Genomic DNA, 24,457 nt, shown 5'->3' with positions numbered 1-24,457 from the left:
TTCGACAGTGGAATTTGCTGCCAAGGAGTGTGGTGGAGTCTCCTACTTTGGAGGTCTTTAAGCAGAGGCTTGACAACCATATGTCAGGAGTGCTCTGATGGTGTTTCCTGCTTGGCAGGGGGTTGGACTCGATGGCCCTTGTGGTCTCTTCCAACTCTATCATTCTATGATTCTTAGCTGCCAATGCATACAGTGCTACTTTATAAGTGACAAAGTCATCAGTATCACTCAGCAGCCATTTCACCCTTTCCACCCTGTTCAAGTGTGTTCCATTCATGAGCAGGGGTTTTTATAAATCGGTCTCTTGGTTCTATATATAGCGGGCATTGCAATAAAAAGTGGTACAGGTCCTCTACGCAAGGTTGCCCATACAGACAAAGTATCTCCATGTATTGTACTTTGCTATACCGAACCATCCACCACCACCGAGGGCCTCGATTGGAATTGTAATTCTGTAAAAGTGATTCTTAGTAACGCAAGTGGGAGCTTTGTCAAATAGCTAGCTCGGATGTGCTCTGTTTTGATAAGTGGGAACCATGGTGAACTTTTGGTAGAGGCAATCGTGGTTAAATCCCTTTCTGCATCGGACCTGAAGAGACAATCTCTTAAGTGCCTCTTATCCATCTTCATGATCACCAGAAGATCTTGTAATTGATTTTGGTTCAAGAGGCGTTGGGTGCCATCCTTCCAACATTTGGTTTGTTCCCGTTCTGTGTGGGCCATAGCAGGGAATCTCAGCTAGTCCTGTTTTGTCCCATGGTATGTCCTGGGACCCCTGGTCTGGCCTTCTGCCTCAGGTGCGGTGAAGGATACTATCATGTCACCATGAGAGCCTTGTTGTTGTTGTTTAGTTATTTAGTTGTGTCCGACTCTTCTTGACCCCATGAACCAGAGCATGCCAGGCACTCCTGTCTTCCACTGCTTCCCGCAGTTTGGTCAAACTCATGCTGGTAGCTTCGAGAACACTGTCCAACCATCTCGTCCTCTGTCGTCCCCTTCTCCTTGTGCCCTCCATCTTTTCCAACATCAGGGGTCTTTTCCAGGGAGTCTTCTCTTCTCATGATGTGGCCAAAGTATTGGAGCCTCAGCTTCAGGATCTGTCCTTCCAGTGAGCACTCAGGGCTGATTTCCTTAAGAATGGATAGGTTTGATCTTCTTGCAGTCCATGGGACTCTCAAGAGTCTCCCCAGCACCAGAATTCAAAAGAGAGAGAGAAATCAGCATTTGTATTCAGTGCTAGAGATGTTCTTTATTTTTATTTTATTTTAAACTTTTTATTTACACTTTCCAGGTTTATACATTTCGCTGATTTTACAATCATTTTAACATTTCAAAACTCGACTTCCTTCCTCCTCTTTCTGCGATTCCTTAAATTTATTTTTAATATCTTCTGCACATCCAAATTAACTTAATTTGCTCTCATTTATTTATCTACTTTAAATATAGGTAAAGGTAAAGGACCCCGGACACTTAAGTACAGATTTCAGACGACTCTGGGGTTGCGGTGCTCATTTCACTTTACAGGCCAAGGGAACCGACGTTTGTCCGCAGACAGTTTTCCCGGGTCATGTGGCCAGCATGACTAAGCCGCTTGTGGCGCAATGGAACACTGAAACCAGTGCATGAAAACGCTGTTTACCTTCCCGCTGGAGTGGTACCTATTTATCTACTTGCACTTGGCCGTGCTTCCGAACTGCTAGGTTGGCAGGAGCGGGGACAGAGCAATGGGAGCTTATCCTGTTGCGGGGATTCGAACCGCCAACCTTCTGATCAGCAAGCCCAAGAGGCTCAGTGGGACCACGGTGCCACCTTTAAATATATACTCTTATAAAACTGCAGGTTGTTACAATAACCCTGCCAATGTTCTCATCTGTTTACAATTTATTTGTAAATTTTCAATAAACCATTTCCATTCTTTTATTTAAAAAATCTTGTTGTCTTGATTTCCGGTAAGTTTCACCATTTCTGCATGTTCCATAGTTTTTGTATTCATTCTTCCTTTGCTGGGACTTCTGTTTCTGTCCATTTTGGGGCAAGTAACATTCTTGCCGCTGTAGTAGCCTACATGAATACATTTCTATACAGGTTTGGTAGTTCTAGCCCTATAATTCCCAAGAGAAAGGCTTCTGGTGTTTTTTTTTACAAACATTATTTTAAACATCTTTTTCAATTCATTATATATCATTTCCCAGTAAGCTTTAACCTTAGCCTTTTCGTATTTGATCTACAATGCCAAAAGCAAGCTTCTCATGTCTCTGGAAACTTTATAGTGAATTGTAATGTTACTGTGTGTCATATTTGAAGCAATTGGTGGGTGTGTTTTTTCAGCTGGTTGTTTTGTGTTACTTTTTGGTAGTGGATGGATTTCCACCAAAGGTTGGAGTTCCTTGCTCTACTATTTCTATATAACTTTTGCTAGCACGCATGGAATTTTGATGTAGTAACATTTGGGATTAAAGACCCGACTACATGTTAGGCATAGCTCAATGTAGCTTTCTCTGATTTTTATTCTGCCCTGCCCTTGTTGTTTTTTTTGCTCTTGGGACATATCGTCTAGGCTGCATTTTAAAAGCTCTTAGCTGCATACACCGGTTTTTAGGCAGGAAATGGATTGGGTTTTAACATTTTAATTAATGTTTTAATATTGTAACGTTTTAATTGTATATTTTTTTTACTCTGTTGCAACTGCCCAGAGGACTTTTGCTGATTAGGCTGTCAACAAATGTTCTTCAAAAAAGTCATATTTTTTTGTTTGCTTGTTTAATATGAAAAACAGCTGTTGCAATCAGGAAGGAAAAAAGAGAAGGTGGGGAGGGGGTGCGTAACCCTTTCCCTGCTGCCCATTTACCTATCATTATACAGAATGCATAAATCATAAATCATTTTATTTGTATGTCGCCTTTCCATAGTTCATGCCACACTCGAGGCAGCTTACAACATCAAAAAACACACCACATAGTTACAAATAAAGGTAAAGGTAAAGGGACCCCTGACCATTAGGTCCAATCGTGACCGACTCTGGGGTTGCGGCGCTCATCTTGCTTTATTGGCCGAGGGAGCAGGCGTACAGCTTCCGGGTCATGTGGCCAGCATGACTAAGCCGCTTCTGGCGAACCAGAGCAGCGCACGGAAACGCTGTTTACCTTCCCACTGGAGTGGTACCTATTTATCTACTTGCACTTTGACGTGCCTTCGAACTGCTAGGTTGGCAGGAGCAGGGACCGAACAACGGGCGCTCACCCCGTCACGGGGATTCGAACCGCCAATCTTCTGATCGGCAAGTCCTAGGCTCTGTGGTTTAACCCACAGCGCCACCCGCGTCCCAATTACAAATAAATATAATAAAAATGGTCACACACAATAATAAAATGCATTAAAAAAATACACAACCAAATTAACCGTTAGAGCATTAAATCATAATAAAAATAAAGATGTAAAAAGTGAATATCAATAACGACACAAACCCCTAAACAGCAGCCTCGGGTTTTGTGACTGAAGTCAGTCAAGGCCTTGTCTTCCAGGCCAGCAAAGCAGGGAGCAGGTCTTCCATGACTCACAACCAAGAGGGTCTCTTAAAGCTGTCACTTAAATCTGCTTTTTCCCTCAGAGAGGAAAACATATCGGTTTCTTTGCATTTACCCGCATGGGGAGAAAAGCAGTTTGAGGACAGCAGTTTTGAGAGGGGAAAGGGGGGGGGCAGGGGAAAACGTTGAGCGCAGTTTAATTGTACTATTATTATTTATTGAATTTATATACTATCCTATACACAGAGGTCTCAGAGTGGTTCACCGAAAAGAGGGCAGTTCACTGACTATTCTTTGATTTCTGAGTACTAGGGCTGTATACATCCAGATTTTCCCAGACACAACTGAGATTCGGGCAGCAGAATAACATCTCGGCAGATTTTTGCCAAATTGGCAAATCATAGAATCATAGAGCTGGAATAGACCACAAGGGCCATCGAGTCCAACCCCCTGCCAAGCAGGAAACACCATCAGAGCACTCCTGACATATGGTTGTCAAGCCTCTGCTTAAAGACCTCCAAAGTAGGAGACTCCACCACACTCCTTGGCAGCAAATTCCACTGTCAAACAGCTCTTACTGTCAGGAAGTTCTTCCTAATGTTTAGGTGGAATCTTCTTTCTTGTAGTTTGCATCCATTGCTCCGTGTCCGCTTCTCTAGAGCAGCAGAAAACAACCTTTCTCCCTCCTCTATATGACATCCTTTTATATATTTGAACATGGCTATCATATCACCATTTCCAGACCTTTGACCATTTTGGTTGCCCTCCTCTGGATACGTTCCAGTTTGTCAGTGTCCTTCTTGAACTGTGGTGCCCAGAACTGAACACAGTACTCCAGGTGAGGTCTGACCAGAGCAGAATACAGTGGCACTATTACTTCCCTTGATCTAGATGCTATACTCCTATTGATGCAGCCCAGAATTGCATTGGCTTTTTTAGCTGCCGCGTCACACTGTTGGCTCATGTCAAGTTTGTGGTAAACCAAGACTCCTAGATCGTTTTCACATGTACTGCTCTCAAGCCAGGAATGTCTGGGAAAACCTGGACGTATGGTATTGGGGTGGGGGGAGGTAATTTTTAAATTTTTTTTTAAATCCATAGAAAAAGCTCAACAACTAAAAAAGAAAAAAGTAAAAGTAAAAAAAAAAAGCAAGCTCAACCACTTTGTCCAGATTTTCACTTTTGGGAATATGGCAACCCTAGCAGTGACTGCTTTTCATTTTTAAAAAAATAAGCAGGGGAAAATTATACTGAACTCTGTTTGTGGTGTACGGATTCACCTTGAGGTCTCATGGGATCTAGGATTAGAAACAGAATCTGTATAGTCTGAGGTAGGGACTTCCCCGAGTGATCTGTTCGACTGTGGATGGATCTACACACAGGGTGGAAAAAGCTACAAATAAGCCAGAAATTAAACTGTTATAACAAAAGTGAAAAAAATGCTATGTAAAAATTTGGTAGAAAACTTTTTTGCTCTCGGGCGCCATCTGGTATTGTATGTTTATAACAAATTCAAAACATCGTTTTTTGATGAATGTTGCTGAGTCCCTAATATACCGAGAGACCTCTTTCTGGGCATAAAGGTAAAGGTAAAGGGACCCCTGACCATTAGGTCCAGTCGTGACCGACTCTGGGGTTGCGGCGCTCATCTCGCTTTATTGGCCGAGGGAGCCGCCGTTTGTCCACAGACAGCTTCCGGGTCATGTGGGCAACATGACTAAGCCGCTTCTGGCGAAACCAGAGCAGTGCACGGAAATGCTGTTTACCTTCCCGCCGGGACTTTGACATGCTTTCGAACTGCTAGGTTGGCAGGAGTAGGGACCAAATAACGGGAGCTCACCCCGTCACGGGGATTCAAACCACCAACCTTCTGATCGGCAAGTCCTAGGCTCTGTGCTTTAACTCACAGTGCCACCCACATCCCTTTTCAGGCATAGAAGTGAATAAATATCTCCATCCTCATCCCCTGGAACTGTGAGCGGTATGAGACCTCTGCATTGAGTGGACCTGATATAAATGATAGGAACCTTACATTTTCCTTATTAGCAGAGCAAAATCTCTCCCTTGTTTCTGGTCTATTTCAGCTCTATTTCCTGGCAGTCTTGGTCCATAGTTGTTCACAGTCTTGTGAAAATGGCTGTAGCATCGCGTGGGGTCCCAGTTCAAACTGCAGTGTGAACCAGGCGTGATGGAAAACGTCACATACAAATGGTAGCTCCCCCTCCAACCAGGAGATTTCTGGTACCAGAAAGTGAAAACCAGTTAGATGGGCTCACCAGTCTGGTGGCACTGGCAGAGCTACATTATTAGGCAGTACACTTGGGGTGTCCCACTCTGGCATCATAACAGCCCTTTGAGGTAAGACGGAGAGATACTAGCCCAGGGTCATCGAGATTTCCGACATCCAAGTCCAGCACTGTCCACTTATGCACTTATGGGACGCGGGTGGCACTGTGGTCTAAACCAAGAAGGTTGGCGGTTCGAATCCCCGCGACAGAATGAGCTCCTGTTGTTCTGCCCCAGCTCCTGCCTACCTAGCAGTTCGAAAGCACGCCAGTGCAATTGCCGATGAAGTTTATCTCCTCTTCCTCCTCCTCTCCCTCGCTGGATGAAACTTGAGATGATATAAGGACCAGCGGGGTTGACCAGTAGCTGGAAGAAGTGCTTGGCTGTGGTTCAAGGCCAAGGGGTGGGGCACAACGAATGCCTGCTGCTGGTGGTTTTCTTGGTGAGGAATACAGTGGTTGGCAGCTGCTGTTGCCTCTTGAGCTCCTTATATATTTCATGATATGGTCTCAGGGTGTCTGCAGTCCCACAGATGATCTTGAGGCTGCATTCTATGGGAGGGTTCAAAGTCTTCAAACGGATGGTTTGCGTGCCATGCGACTTGGAGGAGTTGTTCTAGCTTGCTGGCTCATGCCAGCACCGTCAATCCTTGCATCCTGAACCTAATCTAACCAGTCCCTCCAATGCTTCAACAGTCTGTTGGCCCTCAATGAGCTCTTCCACTCTGGAAATCTCTCTGCCTCCTCCAATCATCCTCACCAACGGCCTCTTCCTCATCTAAACACGTTCAAGAAGACTTCTGGGGCTGTTGCCTGTTTTCTCCTGCTCTACCACCCCCCCTCGCATTTTCACAATTTTATCCTTTCCCCACCACCCATGCATGCCATTTTTACATCATAAATAAAAAAATCTTAACTCAGTGTAAGTAGATAAATAGGTATACTGTTGTGGCTGAAAGGTAAATGGCGTTTCTGTGCGCTCTGGTTTCCATCGCGGTGTTCTGTTGTGCCAGAAGCGGTTTAGTCACGCTGGCCACATGACCCAGAAAGCTGTCTGTGGACAAACGCCGGCTCCCTCGGCCTGAAAGCGAGATGAGCGCCACAATCCCATAGTCGCCTTTGACTGGACTTAACTGTCCAGGGGTCCTTTAACTTTACTTACGCTACCCTGGTGCTTCCATTTTTTACGCTGTCCAGATGAACCCTAAATGTGTAAATTAGGCCTCTTGGTGTGTGAATTTGGCGTTCATCTCCATATCCCACCAAGGTGACTTTGTCAGTTGACACAATGTTTTACCTTAATGCCTCTGCCTAATAATAATAATAAATTTTATTTATACCCCGCCCTCCCCAGCCAAGACCGGGTTCAGGGCGGCTAACAACCAATAATAAAAACAAGTTGATTAAAATACAATTTAAAAGAATCAAGATACAACATTAAAACAGTTAGGGAGCAATCTCTTCATAGGAGGAGAAAGGAAAAAGAAAGAGGGGGAGGGAATCAAACTGATTCTGAGCCAAGGGCCAGGTGGAACAACTCTGTCTTACAGGCCCTGCGGAAAGAGATCAGATCCCGCAGGGTCCTGGTCTCATAAGACAGAGCATTCCACCAAGCCGGAGCCAGTGTTGAGAAGGCCCTGGCTCTGGTTGAGGCTAATCTAACTTCCTTAGGGCCTGGGACCTCTAGGGTGTTGCTATATATGGACCTTAAGGTCCTCCGTGGGGCATACCAGGAGAGGCGGTCCTGTAGGTACGAGGGTCCTAGGCCGTGAAGGGCTTTAAAAGTCAAAACCAGCACCTTAAATCTGTCCCTGTACTCCACCCAGAGCAAATGCAGCTGGAAAAGCACTGGGTGAATGTGCTCCCATGGCAGAGACCCTGTGAGGAGCCTCGCTGCAGTATTCTGCACCCGCTGGAGTTTCTGGGGCAGCTTCAAGGGCAGCCCCGCTTAGAGCGAATTACAGTAGTCAAGCCTGGAGGTTACCGTCGCATGGATCACTGTGGCCAGGTTGGGGCGGGAAAGGTAAGGGACCAACTGCTTGATGTGGCAAAGATGGAAAAATGTCGCCTTGGCTGCTGTTGTTATTGTTTTACCATTGATTTAAAATGAACAAAAAAGGGAACCCATTTTCTTCTGGAGGCATAATGCACTGAAATGGTATCCTTTATCCTGTGCCAGAATTTGAACTATTCGGTGCTAAAAATTAGAAGGGCTTAGTCACAGATGAGAAACAGGGTTCCAATTAGAGTAAAATAATATTTTTTTGTGGGGAATAAATGTAGCATGGCTGCACGTGCAAAAAATAAATAAAAAATCAGCCCTCGTAGGCTTAGTTGGCAATGGTTATTTTTATACGCTGCTGGCATTTATGAGCAAATAATCAGTCACACAAAAATAGGGAAAGAAACAGTGTTCTGTAGGCAGATCTGTTTTGGCACTTAGATGGACTGAATAGGGGGTGTTCAATGTGCATGCTCCACAGATATAGTATGCCTGGCCTCTCCTAATCCTGTCAGGTACCTGTAACCTAGAGACATCACCTTGCCAACAAAGGTACGTATAGCAAAAGCTATGGTTTTCTCAGTAGTGATGTATGGAAGTGAAAGCTGGACCATCAAGAAGGCTGATCACCGAAGAATTGATGCTTTTGAATTATGGTGCTGGAGGAGACTCTTGAGAGTCCCATGGACTGCAAGAAGATCAAACCTATCCATTCTGAAGGAAATCAGCCCTGAGTGCTCACTGGAAGGATAGATCCTGAAGCTGAGGCTCCAATACTTTGGCCACCTCATGAGAAGAGAAGACTCCCTGGAAAAGACCCTGATGTTGGGAAAGATGGAGGGCACAAGGAGAAGGGGACGACAGAGGATGAGATGGTTGGACGGTGTTCGCAAAGCTACCAGCATGAGTTTGACCAAACTGCGGGAGGCAGTGGAAGACAGAAGTGCCTGGCGTGCTCTGGTCCATGGGGTCACGAAGACTTGGACACGACTAAACGACTAAACGACTAAACAGCAGCAACAACAACCAGTAACCTGCATCTTCTGCCTTCAAAGTATGTGTTCTCTCAACTATAGCTGCTCCTCAAGCTGTGATCTGCCGTCCCATTACACCTTGGAGTGAGGGAATGAGGCTGTCCACAAGGATTAAGCTCCAATGTTTTGTCCTTCTGCTATCAAATGTGAACATTTAACTCCTCTCCCTGCTTTTCTGTCTACCAGCTCCATCAGGTACGCAGGCTGAGACCCTACCTGCCCACAGACTGCCTCACCAGAGTGGTGCATGCTCTAGTTATCTCCTGTTTGGACAACTGCAATGCGTTCTATGTGGGGCTACCTTTGAAGGTGACCCGGAACCTGCAACTAATCCAGAATGTGGCAGCTAGACTAGTGACTGGGAGTGGCCGCTGAGACCATATAACACTGGTCCTGAAAGACCTCCATTGGCTCCCAGTATGTTTCCAAGCACAATTCAAAGTGTTGGAGCTGACCTTTAAAGCCCTAAATGGCCTTGGTCCTGTATACCTGAAGGAGCGTCTCCACCCCTATCATTCAGCCCAGACACTGAGGTCCAGCTCCGAGGGCCTTCTGGCGGTTCCCTCACTGCGAGAAGTGAGGTTACAGGGAACCAGGCAGAGGGCCTTCTCAGTAGTGGTGCCTGCCATGTGGAACACCCTCCCATCAGATGTCAAGGAAATAAGCAACTACCTGACTTTTAGAAGACATCTGGAGGCAACCCTGTATTGGGAAATTTTTAATATCTAATGTTTTACAATTTTTGAATGTGTTGTAAGCTGCCCAGAGTGTCTGGGGAAACCCAGCCAGATGGGCGGGGCATAACTAATAAAATTATTATTATTATTATTATTATTATTATTATTATTATTATTATTATTATTATTATTATTAAATAATACTGAACAGCCATTTTAAGAATATATTCTTCTTCACAATATGGCTCTCCTTTCAGTCTTTTATGTTGCAGCGCTGTGTGTGAAGATTGGCACTCCTAGACAGATAACCGTGCTTCTTGTTTTTCCTCAGTTTCAAGGACTGGCACATCAGGGCCTTTGATCCTGCCAGGGGCTGAGGCTTGCCAGGATGTTGACAGTGTTTTACGTAATTGCCGGAGAAAGCCTTGCAGAGCGTAGAAGCCGAGGAAAGGAAGAAGCAGTGGGGTGCTCTTGGGGCATATCGCTCACATACTGTGCCTTCTGAAAGGTACGTTCATGGAAACATTCCTTAGTTTGATTGTCCCGAAGCCGCAGGAAACATGAATGGAGGGGAGAGAATTTATCTGGGATAAGAGCCAGCCAGATGTGATTTTTCTCCCTCTGCGTCTCTCCCACCCCAGCCAAGCGAGTTCTCAAACGAGAAACTTCAGAGAAGCCCCCCTCGAATCATTGCTATAGTATAAGCTTTGCTGCCATTGGGATCCAGGTCGTCTTCTTCTTTGGTGATCGCTCGTAGTCAAGTAGGATTGCCTTCCATGAACACGCTCTTAACAGTGAGTCTGTAAGTGACTGTGGATGCACATGTCCTTCCACAGTGGGGACATAGGTTTCCGGGCGAGAGTTGATCACAGTGGGGGTTTGCCAAGCATGCCTTCCTCTTAGCACATTTCTCCCTTTCGTCCTGAGTTCAAGCATCTTCAGAGCCCATGACACCTTTGGTAAAGGCTGTTCTCCAACTGGAGCGCTCACAGACAAGTGCTTCCCAGTTGTCAGTGATTATACTACATTCTTTAAGATTTGCCTTGAGAGAGTCCTTAAACCTCTTTTGTTGACTACCAGCATTACGCTTTCCATTTTTAAGTTTGGAGTAGAGTAGTTGCTTTGGAAGACGATCATCAGGCACCCACTAATATCCAGGGATCCAGGTACCCACAACTCGGACTCAACGCTGTCTTTTGCATATGTGCTGCCGGGGTGCAAAGATCCACCCAGCGCCCCCAAATTTAGTTTAGCCCCCCAATTAACTTTTATTATGCTTATGTCAGACACCACGCTTACGCCTTATCTCTTGTCTACAAAAGAAGGGAGGAAAAAGAAACAAACTTTTAAATTTGCTCATTTATGTACAATACACTTATACTTAAGTATACACCACCACCACCACACTTAAACTTATAAGTATTGTTTAGGCACCTACTTAGGAGAAACATCAGCCGTGTCAAAGGTGTCACTGACCCTGCTGCCGCATAGCAGCTCAATACAATACGTAACATAATATTTTGATGTAAGAGTTAATTTCATGTGCTCAGTGCCATTATGAATGAAAAGCGCTGCCGTTGAGTCTGACAAACGCCGCTGTTGTGAATGACAAGCGCCGTTGCTGGCACGGCGCGTCTTTGGTAAATGAGCGCACAAAGTCGAAAGTCCTTTAGTGAAATAGTAGGTATACGTTTCAGTAATACGTAGGTATATATGTATTTTGTTTTTCTAGCTTAATCAGAACTATTTATTATTTCATAACAGGTAGATAGTTAAGAGCAGGGGTCAGCAAACTTTTTCAGCAGGGGGCCGGTCCACTGTCCCTCAGACCTTGTGGAGGGCTGGACTATATGGGGGGTGGGAACGAACAAATTCCTATGCCCCACAAATAACCCAGAGATGCATTTTAAATAAAAGGACACATTCTATTCATGTAAAAACATGCTGATTCCTGGACCGTCCATGTGCCAGATTTAGAAGGCGATTGGTCCAGATCCGACCTCCGGGCCTTAGTTTGCCTACTCTAGGTTAAGAGCTTAGGCAGCTTCAGCTGCGGGTGCCTGGCGCCCCCCAGAATTTGGCGCCCGGGTGCCCCGCACCCCTTGCACCCCTGGGTAAAGACGGCCCTGCTAGGACTGACAGTAGTCAAGCAACACAAATAAGAGATCAAACAAAGAGCTGGAGTTTCAAAGAGAGCTCAATTTGACTGCAACAAGCCAACGTGCCCCTGCACCCACATATCAGAAAGCTAGAACTGGAGTTGTCGTTGATGTATGAAAAGTTGGGTGCTTTTTCTATTCAGATCCCACTGAGCACCACCACCACCACTATTTGACCAAGGTTAGCGCTGAACTGTAGTGATGTATGGAAGTGAGAGCTGGACCATAAAGAAGGCTGATCACCGAAGAATTGATGCTTTTGAATTATGGTGCTGGAGGAGACTCTTGAGAGTCCCATGGACTGCAAGAAGATCAAATGTATCCATTCTGAAGGAAATCAGCCCTGAGTGCTCACTGGAAGGACAGATCGTGAAGCTGAGGCTCCAATACTTTGGCCACCTCATGAGAAGAGAAGACTCCCTGGAAAAGACCCTGATGTTGGGAAAGATTGAGGGCACGAGGAGAAGGGGACGACAGAGGACGAGATGGTTGGACGGTGTTCTTGAAGCTACAAACATGAGTCTGACCAAACTGCGGGAGGCAGTGGAAGACAGGAGTGCCTGGCGTGCTCTGGTCCATGGGGTCACGAAGAGTCGGACACGACTAAACGACTAAACAACAACAAAGCGCTGAACTGTACTGTACTTAAAGGTAAAGGGACCCCTGACCATTAGGTCCAGTCGTGACTGACTCCGGGGTTGCGGCACTCATCTCGCTTTATTGGCCGAAGGAGCCGGTGTACAGCTTCCGGGTCATGTGGCCAGTATGACTAAGCCGCTTCTGGCGAACCAGAGCAGCGCACGGAAACACTGTTTACCTTCCCGCCAGAGCGGTACCTATTTATCTACTTGCACTTTGACGTGCTTTCGAACTGCTAGGTTGGCAGGAACAGGGACCGGGCAACGGGAGCTCACCCTGTCATGGGGATTCGAACCGCCGACCTTCTGATCAGCAAGTCCTAGGCTCTGTGGTTTAACCCAGGGCACCACCCGCGTACTGTACTTAGGAGTGTAAAATAGATTCCAGGATGGGGGAGGGGGCACTTTTTAAACAGGAAAAAAATTAAGACACTCTTGACTTTAGTCATGCATAAAAAAGCATGGAAATTTTAAGTTGATGTATTCCGTAAACATCAATTCACAGAAGGTTTACATTGTAAGCAGGAAACACGGTTGTGGAGATTTTTGATCCATGTCGCTTTTAAGTCTGCTCACTCTCTTTCTGCCCATCTTCATATACATGAAAATGTATATTTAAATATGTATGTGAATATGTATTTTAAGTGTATTTTCTCTCAAAATATGCACTTCTAAAAGTATTTACGTTGAATAGAAATTAGCAAGTGCCTTTTCATGTGTTTTTTTTAGTTGAGAACTGTCAGTGGAAGAACTGTCAAAGGAAGTGTGAATGCCAACGGATAATTAAGTTCTCAACCACAAATTAGTCTGAGAGGATGGTTCATGTTTGAATTCAAAGAGGCTGAATTCTTCAAGCATCTTTACACATTTCATTATTATGGGTCAACAGATTTGCTACCTACTGCAGAGTGTATGTGGCCCAACTTTCACTCTGCTTTGTATATTTGCAAACAAGCCAAACGTTACAAAGACATCCTATGGTTAAATTGCTCTGGATGGAAGAACCCCAGCAATACTGTCCTGGAACTTTCCAACAGTAAGGGAAGCGGTAAGGGATGATCTAACAGGATATGATTCAGGCTGCAATCTGATATGCCCGTTTCCCAGCTAGTCTTGGAGTATGCAACAATATTTGCACACATACCTTGCCAAAGCAACCACCCACTGCAACAAGGCTATTCCCCTTTAGGTATTCCATGAGAATGGGACTGGTGCTACAGGTAAAGGCCAACAATGGCTTTGTTTGTCTGGAAAGGTCTATATAGTTTTAGCTATGGATTTATAAAGGTTACTTGCATCTGATATGGGTGTCAGGCAGCAGAGGAACCAATCCCCACAGCAGGTTGCCAGGAACAGAGAAGACAAGGAAAAGTCCTTACAATCTGCTTTTTGTTCAATATTTACAGAGAGAGGCTTGAGAATGCAGCCACTTGGATAACGGCATTGTCCTCTGTCTTTGAGCTCTTTGCTCTCCTACTTTCAAGGCTCACCAGGTTCTGGGAGTTGGAGGGTCTCTCCAATGCTTCAACAATCTGTTGGCCCTCAATGAGCTCTTCCACTCCGCAAATCTCTCTGCCTCCTTCAATCGTCCTCATCAACTGCCTCTTCCTCACCTAAACACTCTCATGAAGGCTTGATAGCCAGTGTGGTGTAGTGGTTAAGTGGTAGTGGTGTAGTGGTAGTGGTTAAGAGCGGAAGACTCGTAATCTGGTGAACCGGGTTCGTGTCCCCGCTCCTCCACATGCAGCTGCTGGGTGACCTTGGGCTAGTCACACTTCTTTGAAGTCTCTCAGCCCCACTCACCTCACAGAGTGTTTGTTGTGGGGGAGGAAGGGAAAGGAAAATGTTAGCCGCTTTGAGACTCCTTCGGGTAGTGATAAAGCGGGATATCAAATCCAAACTACTACTACTACTACTACTACTACTACTCTTCTTCTTCTTCTTCTTCTTCTTCTTCTTCTTCTTCTTCTTCTTCTTCTTCTTCTTCTTCTTCCCTTCTTGAGCTGTTGCCTGTTTTCTCCTGCTCTTCTACCACCTCCCTCCCACTTTCACAACTTTATCCTTCCCCCACCACCCATGCATGCCATTTTTACATCATAAATTAAAAAATCTTAAATGAGTGAGTTACCTGTATATGGACCAAGCCAGGAAGTCATTCTCTTATGCTGCCAGAGGGATTGGTAGGGTTCACCCTGTGGTGGAAAAAGCACTGGAAAGATCCAAGGAGAGAAAGTAGCCATTGTCTTGTCTATAAAGACTAGACTGTGCTCACCTGTTCATAGGGCACCAGAGGTGCAACATCTGTAATTAAAAATCCCCATGAAATGCACAGAACAAATAAAACAATCCTGTTTTCCAGGACCAGAATCCAGCAGCAAGAAGAGGACCCTGGATGGTGCAGTCAGTGGCGTAGCATGGGGGGTGCAGGGGGGGGGGCCCGGCCGCACCGGGCGCAACATCTGGGGGGGCGCTTGCACTCGCAGCTCTCTGCCCCTACCTGGCTCACTCTCTCTCTCTCACTGCAGTGCTGGCTGTGCGAATCGGATCCGAGCCGCCGGGTCGCCGCCCACTGTGGAGGGGGTGGGTGCCAGGCGTGGGGTGCGGAGAGGGAGCGAGGGACTATCTGGGGGAGGGACAGTGCAGCGGCCGCCCAGCACAGCGCTGAGCGCGGGAGAGAACCAGACCAGACCAGACCAGGCAGCAGCAAGAAGAAGCTGGCAGCGGCGGCAGGTTAGGGATTAGGGGGCGCAAATTACTTGCCTTGCCCCGGGTTAGGGGGCGCAAATTACTTGCCTTGCCCCGGGTGCTGACAACCCACGCTACGCCACTGGGTGCAGTTAGTATTTTTAGAATTTTGAAAAACTGCCCTTTCTTAGCAGTGTTGAGCTTTCCAGTAAAACTCCTTATATTATGTTTAAGGGGGTGGATGAATCATAGCAAACGGTAAGTTCGATCCGTTTGTGCTGCCAACAGTCTGACCTCTGAGGGTGCTTTCTTGACACTAATACCGCCAGAAAGGCGATGCTGGATCAAGGCCCTCCATAGAAACACAGATTCTTCCCCCGCAAAGGAATGAATCATTAAAGGGGTAAATCCAGTTCCGTTTGTGAGTCACACTCTCTGCTGGCTGTCAGAGAAAGGAAAACAGGAAAACAGGATTGCCTCACTGGGGTATGTTTGGTGGAGTATTGTGGTTTGGGATATTGGCCAACAGAGGAACTGCAATCATAAAGACCAAATATGAAAGACTTAATGGACAGGAAAACATTGCAAAGGGCCCAAGCCTGTCTGCGTACCCATGGATTCTGACACATGTTTTTAGATGTGTGAACAGTGGTGGCGCTTAATTGGTGGTGAAGAAATGGAGCATTCAAGTTTGACTACTTCCTATGTTTTAGGACAGAGCAGTATTGGCAAACTTGGCTCAAATTAAGTCCTGAAATTCAATTACTTGAATGAAATTCCTAAACTACTCTTCTTTGGCGAATGTGATCACATGGTCTGGACTCCGTAAGTGACTGTGGAGGCCAGTTTGGGATCCACACATCCTTCCACAGTGGGGACATGGGTTTCCGGGCTGGAGTTGATCATAGTGAGTGTTTGCCAAATGTGCCTTCCTCTTAGCATGTTTCTCCCTTTTGTCCTGAGTTTGAGTCTAGAACAGGGGTCTGCAACCCGCGGCTCTGGAGCTGCATGTGGCTCTTTTACACCTTTGCCGCGGCTCCGGGGCGGATACTAGCGAGGGGAGGAGGCGCATTGTGCGCCCCGACACTCCCTACTGTGGCGGGCGCTGTACTGGCTGTGACGTCGCATGGGGGCGGTGTGTGCGTTAGTCACACACCGTCCCGACGTCACCTTCCCGCCCGCTGTCAGATTGTGGCTCCGGAGATATATTTGTTTTAAATGTCGCAATGGTTTTGCGGCTCCCAGTTGTTGTTTTTTCTTCGGAAATGGGTCCAAGTGGCTCTTTTTGTCTTAAAGGTTGCAGACCCCTGGTCTAGAACATAGCTGTCAACCTTTCCCTTTTTTTAAGGGAAATTCCCTTATTCCGAATAGGATTCCTCACAAGAAAAGGGAAAAGTGGTCCAGATTGCGGCAGCTAGACTGGTGACTGGGAGTTGCCGCCGGGACCATATAACACCGGTCCTGAAAGATCTTCATTGGCTCCCAGTACATTTCTGAGCACAATTCAAAGTGTTGGTGCTGACCTTTAAAACCCTAAATGGCCTCGGCCCAGTATACCTAAAGGAGCGTCTCCACCCCCATAATCCAGCCTGGACCCTGAGGTCCAGTGCTGAGGGCCTTCTGGCGAGAAGTGAGGTTACAGGAAACCAGGCAGAAGACCTTCTAGGTAGTGGCACCTGCCCTGTGGAACGCCCTCCCAGCAGATGTCAAAGCAATAAACCAGTGTTTCCCAACCTTTTTTGGGCAAAGGCACACTTGTTTCATGAAAAAAATCTCGAGGCACACCACCATTACAGCCCCGTGACGTCAGCGCGCAGCGTCACGCCGGGAGGGACATGAATTGCTAGCAAATTACATAATCACCTCCTTGAGGGCTGGCTCATCTTCTCCGAAGGCAGAACCCCATTAATTAACAGCACAGACTCACACCATAGCCAAGACGAGGGGGGAAAACCTCAGTCATGCACATGTGGGGGCTAAATGAGGACGAAGACCGGGCAGAGAGCAGGGTTCAAATCACCCCACCTGGCCAGGACAATCCCTGGGTGCTCCCTTGGGCCACTCGCCTGACCCACCTCGCAGGGCTGTTGTTGCGAGGATAACACGGGGAGAACCACGCGTGCCCCCGGGAGCTCCTTGGAGGAGAAAGCGGGCGATGAATGCAATGCACGAAATATATGAGAGACGACCAGGTTTTGCAGGTGAGGGGCCCCCGCCAGCCTCCGCTTCCAACACCCGGCGCAACGACGCCGAAGTTTCCCCCCGGGCTCGGCTCGGGGAGCAGCGCTGCTCCCCCCGGCTCCCCTTCGCCCTCCTGGCTCTCTCTGCCGCCCACTGGGGACCCCCCTCACCTGCCAAGTCCGGAGCGCCGGTGGAAGTTGCATGCATGCATGCAGGGTGCCGCGTTGCCATTGCATTGCACTGTACTCCATGCAACGCCTGCACGCATGCATTGCCTTGCACGCCCGCCCGCCAAGGGGTCTCCCCGCAGTCCGATGCGTCCCTTCCGGCGCGGATGCAGCATTGCAAAAATAAACACCCCCCCGACGCAGCCCTACCTGGGGGGCAGCCTCCGCCTCCGCCTCCGCCGCTCTGCCTCCGCGGGGATCCCCGGGCTCCATCCTGCCGCCCGATCTCCGCGGGGGCGCAGGCAGGCTGCGCGGGGTCTGCGCGGAAGAGCCCCTGCCCGCCCGGCCGCCGCCGCTGCGCTCATTCCATGGCCGGGAGAAGAGCGCTTCAAACAAAATGCCCGGCCCGCCAGGCCACGCTGGGAAACGTAGTTTGCGCACCCCGCGCGGGCGCGGAGCCCAAGGGCGAGGGGACTACGGATCCCAGCAGCCCCCGCGCCGGAGACGGAGGGGGAGAGGCCGGGTGCAGGGATGGAGGGACGGGTGGGCGAGCGAGTGAGTGAGTGGCAGCCGCCAAGCCTTGGCCGAGAGCCAGGAAGGGCCTCCCCGGAGGAGTAGGAGGAGGAGGAGGGAGGCGCAGAGCGGGAGGGAGGGAGGGAACCCCAGGGGTCATCTAGTGACGGCGCCCCAATCGAAAATTTGACTTTTAAAAAAAAAAATCTTTCGAATTTTTTAATTTTTCCCGCGGCACACCAGGCAACATCTCGCGGCACACTAGTGTGCCGCGGAACAGTGGTTGGGAAACACTGCAATAAACAACTATTTTACTTTTAAAAGACAACTGAAGGCAGCCCTGTTTAGGGAAGTTTTTAATGTCTGGCGCTGTATTGTTTTTAATATTTGGTTGGAAGCCGCTCAGAGTGGCTGGGGAAACCCCTCCAGATGGGTGGGGTATAAATAAAAAATATTATTATTATTATTATTATTATTATTAGTAGTAGTAGTCTTCAAAGCCCATGACACTATTGGTAAAGGCTCTTCTCCAACTGGAGCGCTCGCAGGCCAGTGTTTCCCAGTTGTTGGTGTTTACACTACATTTTTTAAAAGATTTTTCTTGAGAGAGTCTTTCAACATCTTTTGTTGCATTATACTTTCCATTTTTAAGTTCAATTTTAAAAAAACTATTAGGACTGTACTGAATTGGCAAGGAAAGGACCGTTTCTGAGCTCTTTTCACACACTTCAAAATGGTTATGAGGTAGCGGGGAGTTTATCTGCACTTCCACTTCACCTGGCTGGCTGCTCCCCATCTGCTGGGAAAGCTGCTCTTTAGCACTCAACTGGAGCAAATGGCAGTTGGGTGTGGGAAGGAGAAGGGAACGCTAGTTGGAATCATTGTGCAGGTTCCTACTAGCATGACTATTCAATTGACTCGGGCCCTAAAATTTCCAATGAAAAACACAGGCTTAATTAATTGGTTGGGTGTGAGATTTGTTTAATATTATTTAAAATGGGATTTTTGTTGTTGTTTAGTCGTTAAGTTGTGTCCGACTCTTTTTGACCCCATGGACCAGAGCACGCCAGGCACTCCTGTCTTCCACTGCCTCCCGCAGTTTGGTCAGACTCATGCTTCGAGAACACTGTCCAACCATCTCGTCCTCTGTCGTTCCCTTCTCCTTGTGCCCTCCATCTTTCCCAACATCAGGGTCTTTTCCAGGGAGTCTTCTCTTCTCATGAGGTGGCCAAAGTACTGGAGCCTCAGCTTCAGGATCTGTCCTTCCAGTGAGCACTCAGGGCTGATTTCCTTCAGAATGGATAGGTTTGATCTTCTTGCAGTCCATGGGACTCTCAAGAGTCTCCTCCAGCACCATAATTCAAAAGCATCAATTCATAGAATCATAGAGTTGGAATAGACCACAAGGGCCATCGAGTCCAACCCCCTGCCAAGCAGGAAACACCATCAGAGCACTCTTGACATATGGTTATCAAGCCTCTGCTTAAAGACCTCCAAAGAAGGAGACTCCACCACACTCCTTGGCAGCAAATTCCACTGTCGAACAGCTCTTACTGTCAGGAAGTTCTTCCTAATGTTTAGGTGGAATCTTCTTTCTTGTAGTTTGGATCCATTGCTTCGTGTCCGCTTCTCTGGAGCAGCAGAAAACAACCTTTCTCCCTCCTCTATATGACATCCTTTTATATATTTGAACATGGCTATCATATCACCCCTTAACCTCCTCTTCTCCAGGCTAAACATGCCCAGCTATTCTTCGGCGATCAGCCTTCTTGATGGTCCAGGTCTCACTTCCATATATCACTACTGGGAAAACCATGGCTTTAACTATACGGAGCTTTGTTGGCAAGGTGATGTCTCTGCTTTTTAAGATGCTGTCTAGGTTTGCCATAGCCTTTCTCCCAAGGAGCAGGCGTCTTTGGTTGCTAGGAAATAGCAGGATTCATTTATGCATTTCCCAAGGCCTCCCTGTCCTCCAATATGTGGGAAAACCAGTGTGGCAATCTCTTAGCACTTGAGCACGAGCCAAACCCATCTCCCCAGCGTTCCCCTTGAAGTCAAGGCACAATTCTGTGACACACAACACCCTCTTGGTTTCCATTTCCAATGCATGGGGTCCCCCCCCAGTTCAAGAATCTGACATCTGAGCTCCTCTTACCTTCACAGTTCCTGCTCATTATCGCTTATGGGCACCACGGGCCTTGGCAAGTGTATCCCCATCAGACTGACAGACATCCCTCTCTCAGGGCAATATGATGCTTGCTTGCAAACCTGCCTATTGTGACATCAGCTGGGAGACAGGGGCCAGGCTGCTGGGTTGCCGGGCAGCTGTGTTAATAACAATAAAAATAAGGGGAGGGGGTGTCAAAGTGTAATGGGATGAGACCACAGTGCATCTTAGGGCCCCCACCCAGAGTGGCTTGGGTAACTCAGCCAGATGGGAGGGGTATAAATAATAAAATTGTTGTTGTTGTTGTTAAAAAGGTAAAGGTAAAGGGACCTCTGACCATTAGGTCCAGTCGTGGCCGACTCTGGGGTTGCGGCGCTCATCTCGCTTTAGTGGCCGAGGGAGCCGGCGTACAGCTTCCAGGTCATGTGGCCAGCATGACTAAGCCGCTTCTGGCGAACCAGAGCAGCGCACGGAAATACCGTTTACCTTACCGCTGTAGCGGTACCTATTTATCTTCTTGCACTTTGACGTACTTTTGAACTGCTAGGTGGGCAGGAGCAGGGACCGAGCAACGGGAGCTCACCCTGTCACGGGGATTCGAACCGCTGACCTTCCGATTGGCAAGCCCTCGGCTCTGTGGTTTAACCCACAGCGCCACCCGCGTCCCCGTTGTTGTTGTTAATCATGTTGAATTATTTTTGTTGTTGTTTAAGGCAGGATCAGACTATTGTTCTCCTCCTTCTTCACAGTCCTGAGCGTGATGGTTCTCCTGCCATTCCCCGTAAACAGTATAACATAATAATAATAATAAGAAGAAGAAGAAGAAGAGGAAGAAGAAGAGGAAGAAGAAGAAGAAGAGGTGTTGGTGCTGACCTTTGAAGCCCTAAACAGCCTCAGTCCAGTATACTTGAAGGAGCGTCTCCACTGTTGGGATTCGCAGGATACTGGATAAGTCTGCAGGCTTCAACAGGATGATGCAATACTCTGCTGGGTCAGAGTGACTCAGCAGGAGTGTGATTACTGTAATTGGCTATCACCTGTTTTAAAAAGGAAAGCCTGTTTAACAGGGGGTGTGGTGGTTGTGCTGTAGTGTGGTGGTGCTGTGGTGGAGAGTATTCGTTTGTAAGTACTCTGTATGGACTGTTTCTTTTGTAATGCCTGTAAATAGCTCACATTAAAAAAGGACTGCACTGAAAAACCTGGAACTCTTAGTGTTTCGCTGATAACGCCGCGTGGAATACGCGACAGGGTTATGGGCCCAGCACGCTTCCGCTGCGCAAGAGTACAGGTGGCAGTTATCTAGCCGTGGGTGCTGGAGGTGAGCTGCAGGGATGGAGCAGTCCAGAACTGGCGTGTTGCTGGAGAAGCTGACGGCCACGAACTACAGCACCTGGTCGGTCCGCATGCAACACTTCCTCAAGCATGAGGGCCTGTGGAAGGTGGTGGAAACTACACCGCAGCCCCCTGAGGAGGATGAGGACGACGATGAAAAGCTGGCACTAGCAGAGGCCCAGCTTGAAAAGGATGAGAAAGCTTTGGCTACGATCATCCTTGGAGTGGACGACAGCCAGCTAGTCTACGTAACTGATAAGGTGACGGCAAGTGAGGCGTGGAATGCGCTCAAGGCTGTCCATGTGCGAGAGACAGCTGGCTCACTGATAACACTAACCAGGAGACTGTACCGGTGTCGGAAGAAACCGGGGGACTCCCTGGTAAACCACCTAAAATTCCTAACAGGCTGTTTCCAGGAGCTAGCCTTAAGAGGGAGGCCTGTGGGGGAAGAGGACAAAGTCTTTATAGTCCTGAGTTCCCTTGATGACAGCTATGATATGCTGGTCAACTCCCTCGAGTCTGTAGAGACTGATAAGCTGACTCTGGAATACGTGACCGGACGGTTGTATGCAGAGGAGGACAGGCGTGCCGAGCGAAAGATGACCTCAGCCCAGCTGTTGGAGCATCCCAGAGGGAACAACAGCCGGGAAGAGCAGAGGTGTCGGGAGCCGGAGAAACAGCCAGGAGGAGCTGCTGCAGACCAGCCGGTGGTCAACAAAGTAAAAAGGTGTTTTTGCTGCAAGTCCAGTGGACATCTGCTTCGGGACTGCCCGAGGAAACAACAAAAACAGCAGAAGCACAGGAGGCAGCAGAGAGAGTCTACCGCTTGGGTGTCTGCAGATGGTCAAGAAAATGAGGAACTGTGGGTTTTGGACAGTGGAGCTTCTCAAACCTTTTGTAAAAGAAAAGGATTGCTAACTGATGCTAGGGCTTCAACCAAAAAACATGTAAGTCTTGCTACGGGCCAGAAAGCTAATGTGGTTTGTGAGGGGGAGGTTGTGTTCCCACAGCTGGGACACACATTCAGGAATGTGTTGTGTGTGCCTAGTTTGCAAAACAATCTCCTGAGCATTCCTGATTTGGCAAAAGCAGGCTTTGAAGTAAATTTTGTGGGAGATCAGTGCCAGATAAAGCAAAATGGGGCAGTGTTGGCAAATGCTAGCCTTAGAACTAATATGTATGTACTGCAGTATGAATCTAAGGTTGCGAATGTGCAAAATGTCCCAACCCATGATATGTGTATTCATCTCCTGCACAGGCGTCTGGCTCATGCTAGCTATAAGGTGCTAAACAAAACACTGGAGTTGTGTGGGGGGATGAAAAACATAAAAAGTTGTGATAATTACTTAGACTGCAATATCTGCAAGGAGGTTAAAAGCAGGGCTTGCCCAGTAGCAAGAGCAAGCCAGAGAGAAACCAAAAAACCACTGGAGTTGATTCATGCTGATGTAACTGGTCCTTTTCCACCTAGTGTCTCCCACAACAAGTATTGTTTAATCCTAGTGGATGATTTTTCTAGATTTGGCTGGGTCTATCCATTAAAGCAAAAGTCTGACGTTGCCCAAACTTTGAAGTTCTGGGTAAAAAGAGTAGAAAGGCAACTTGGTGAAAAGGTGTCCTCTATTCAATCAGACAGGGGAGGGGAGTTTATGGCAAGCTCCCTAAGAAACTGGTTGCGTGCCCAAGGGATTAAACATAGGCTTACCAATGTGGCCACGCCTCAGGAGAACGGAGTAGCAGAGCGTAGGGGAGGTGTCTTGCAGACACAAATGAAAGCATTGTTAGCAGATGCAAATCTTCCAATTAAGTACTGGGCTGAAAGTATTAAGACCGCAAATTATATTGGGAATCGCTTGTGGTCAAGGGTACTAGATGACATACCCTATAAAATTCTCTATAACAAAAGTCCCAGTTTGCAACATTTAAGAATCTTTGGGACTAAGGCATGGGTTGACATACCTGTGAAAAACCGAAGAAAAGGTAGGAAAAGGGCACAGCAGTTGCTATTTCTTGGGTATGAAAGTGGTACGAAAGCCTACAGGTTTGAAGATGATAAAAACCTTTTGAGTTATAGTAGATCAGCCAGCTTTAATGAGCAAAGAAATAGGCCCAAGATACATGCAAACCTGCTGCCAGAAAAAGTTTTACTGCCGAGCATACCTGATAAGGCAGCTGAAACAAAGCTAAGAATTGGCAGCTCTCCCAAAGAAACTGAAAGGGAGGAGGTAAAGGTTGAGCATTTTTCTCCAGCTGCTAGCATGGAGCAGGGGAGAGAAGAAAGTGCAACAGGGACAGGAGGAGGTAGATCTACAGAGTCAATCCACCCCAAAAGCAGTCCTGAAGGTAGCCCAGGGGGTGAGATTAATGAACCAAGGAGGTCTGCAAGAAGTAATAAAGGTCAACCTCCAGACCGTTATGGGTTCCCAGCCACCATAAACCAGGTTTGTGTAACTGAGCCAGAAAACTTTGAAGAAGTGCAAGAGTTACCTACTCTAGAGAAAGAGGCGTGGTTAAAGGCAATGCAGGCAGAGTATAACTCTCTGCTAAACAACGTGTTTGTACCTACAGAAGTGCCTGAAGGTAAAAAGCCTATAAGCTGTAAGTGGGTTTTTAAAGTGAAAAAGCTGGCTGATGGTAGTTGTCAGAGGAAAGCCAGGTTGGTTGCACGGGGCTTTACACAGAGGAAAATGATACATTATGATGAAGTGTTTGCCCCAACAGCAAAGGCTAAAACAGTAAAATAAGTTTTAGCAATGGCAAGTCTGAGAGGGTTAAAAGTTAATCATTTTGATGTTGCCTCAGCATATTTAAATGCTCCTATTGACGCCGATGTATATTTAAAGCAAATACCAGGTTATGAGCTAGAAAAAGACAGCATGGTGTTAAAACTGCAAAGGGCACTATACGGGTTACACCAAAGTGCACGTCTATGGCATGAATGCATAGACACAACTTTGAAAAAGATGGGATTCAAACAAAGCCTGGCTGATTCCTGTTTATATTCAGCAATGGTGCAAGGAAGTGTTTGTTATTTACTTTTGTATGTTGATGATATCTGTCTAATAACAACTGCACAAAAGCAAGTGCCTTGGT

The 24,457-nt window shown here is 47.3% G+C and overlaps 1 long non-coding RNA gene across 1 annotated transcript; it reads right to left on the bottom strand.

The window, feature by feature from the left end:
* Nucleotides 1-15,379: 15,379 nt before the first annotated feature.
* LOC310708504 lies at nucleotides 15,380-20,101 on the bottom strand. Its single transcript, XR_014527063.1, has 2 exons — nucleotides 20,021-20,101; nucleotides 15,380-15,446 (listed from the first exon to the last, which is right to left on the bottom strand). It is a non-coding gene; the product is annotated as an uncharacterized lncRNA (long non-coding RNA).
* Nucleotides 20,102-24,457: the final 4,356 nt, after the last annotated feature.

Source organism: Podarcis liolepis (genome assembly GCF_965112155.1).
Source record: "Podarcis liolepis genome assembly, chromosome: 6".
NCBI lineage: Eukaryota > Metazoa > Chordata > Lepidosauria > Squamata > Lacertidae > Podarcis > Podarcis liolepis.
Note: the sequence above shows the minus strand (reverse complement) of the source record. Positions and strands in the feature narration are given on the sequence as shown.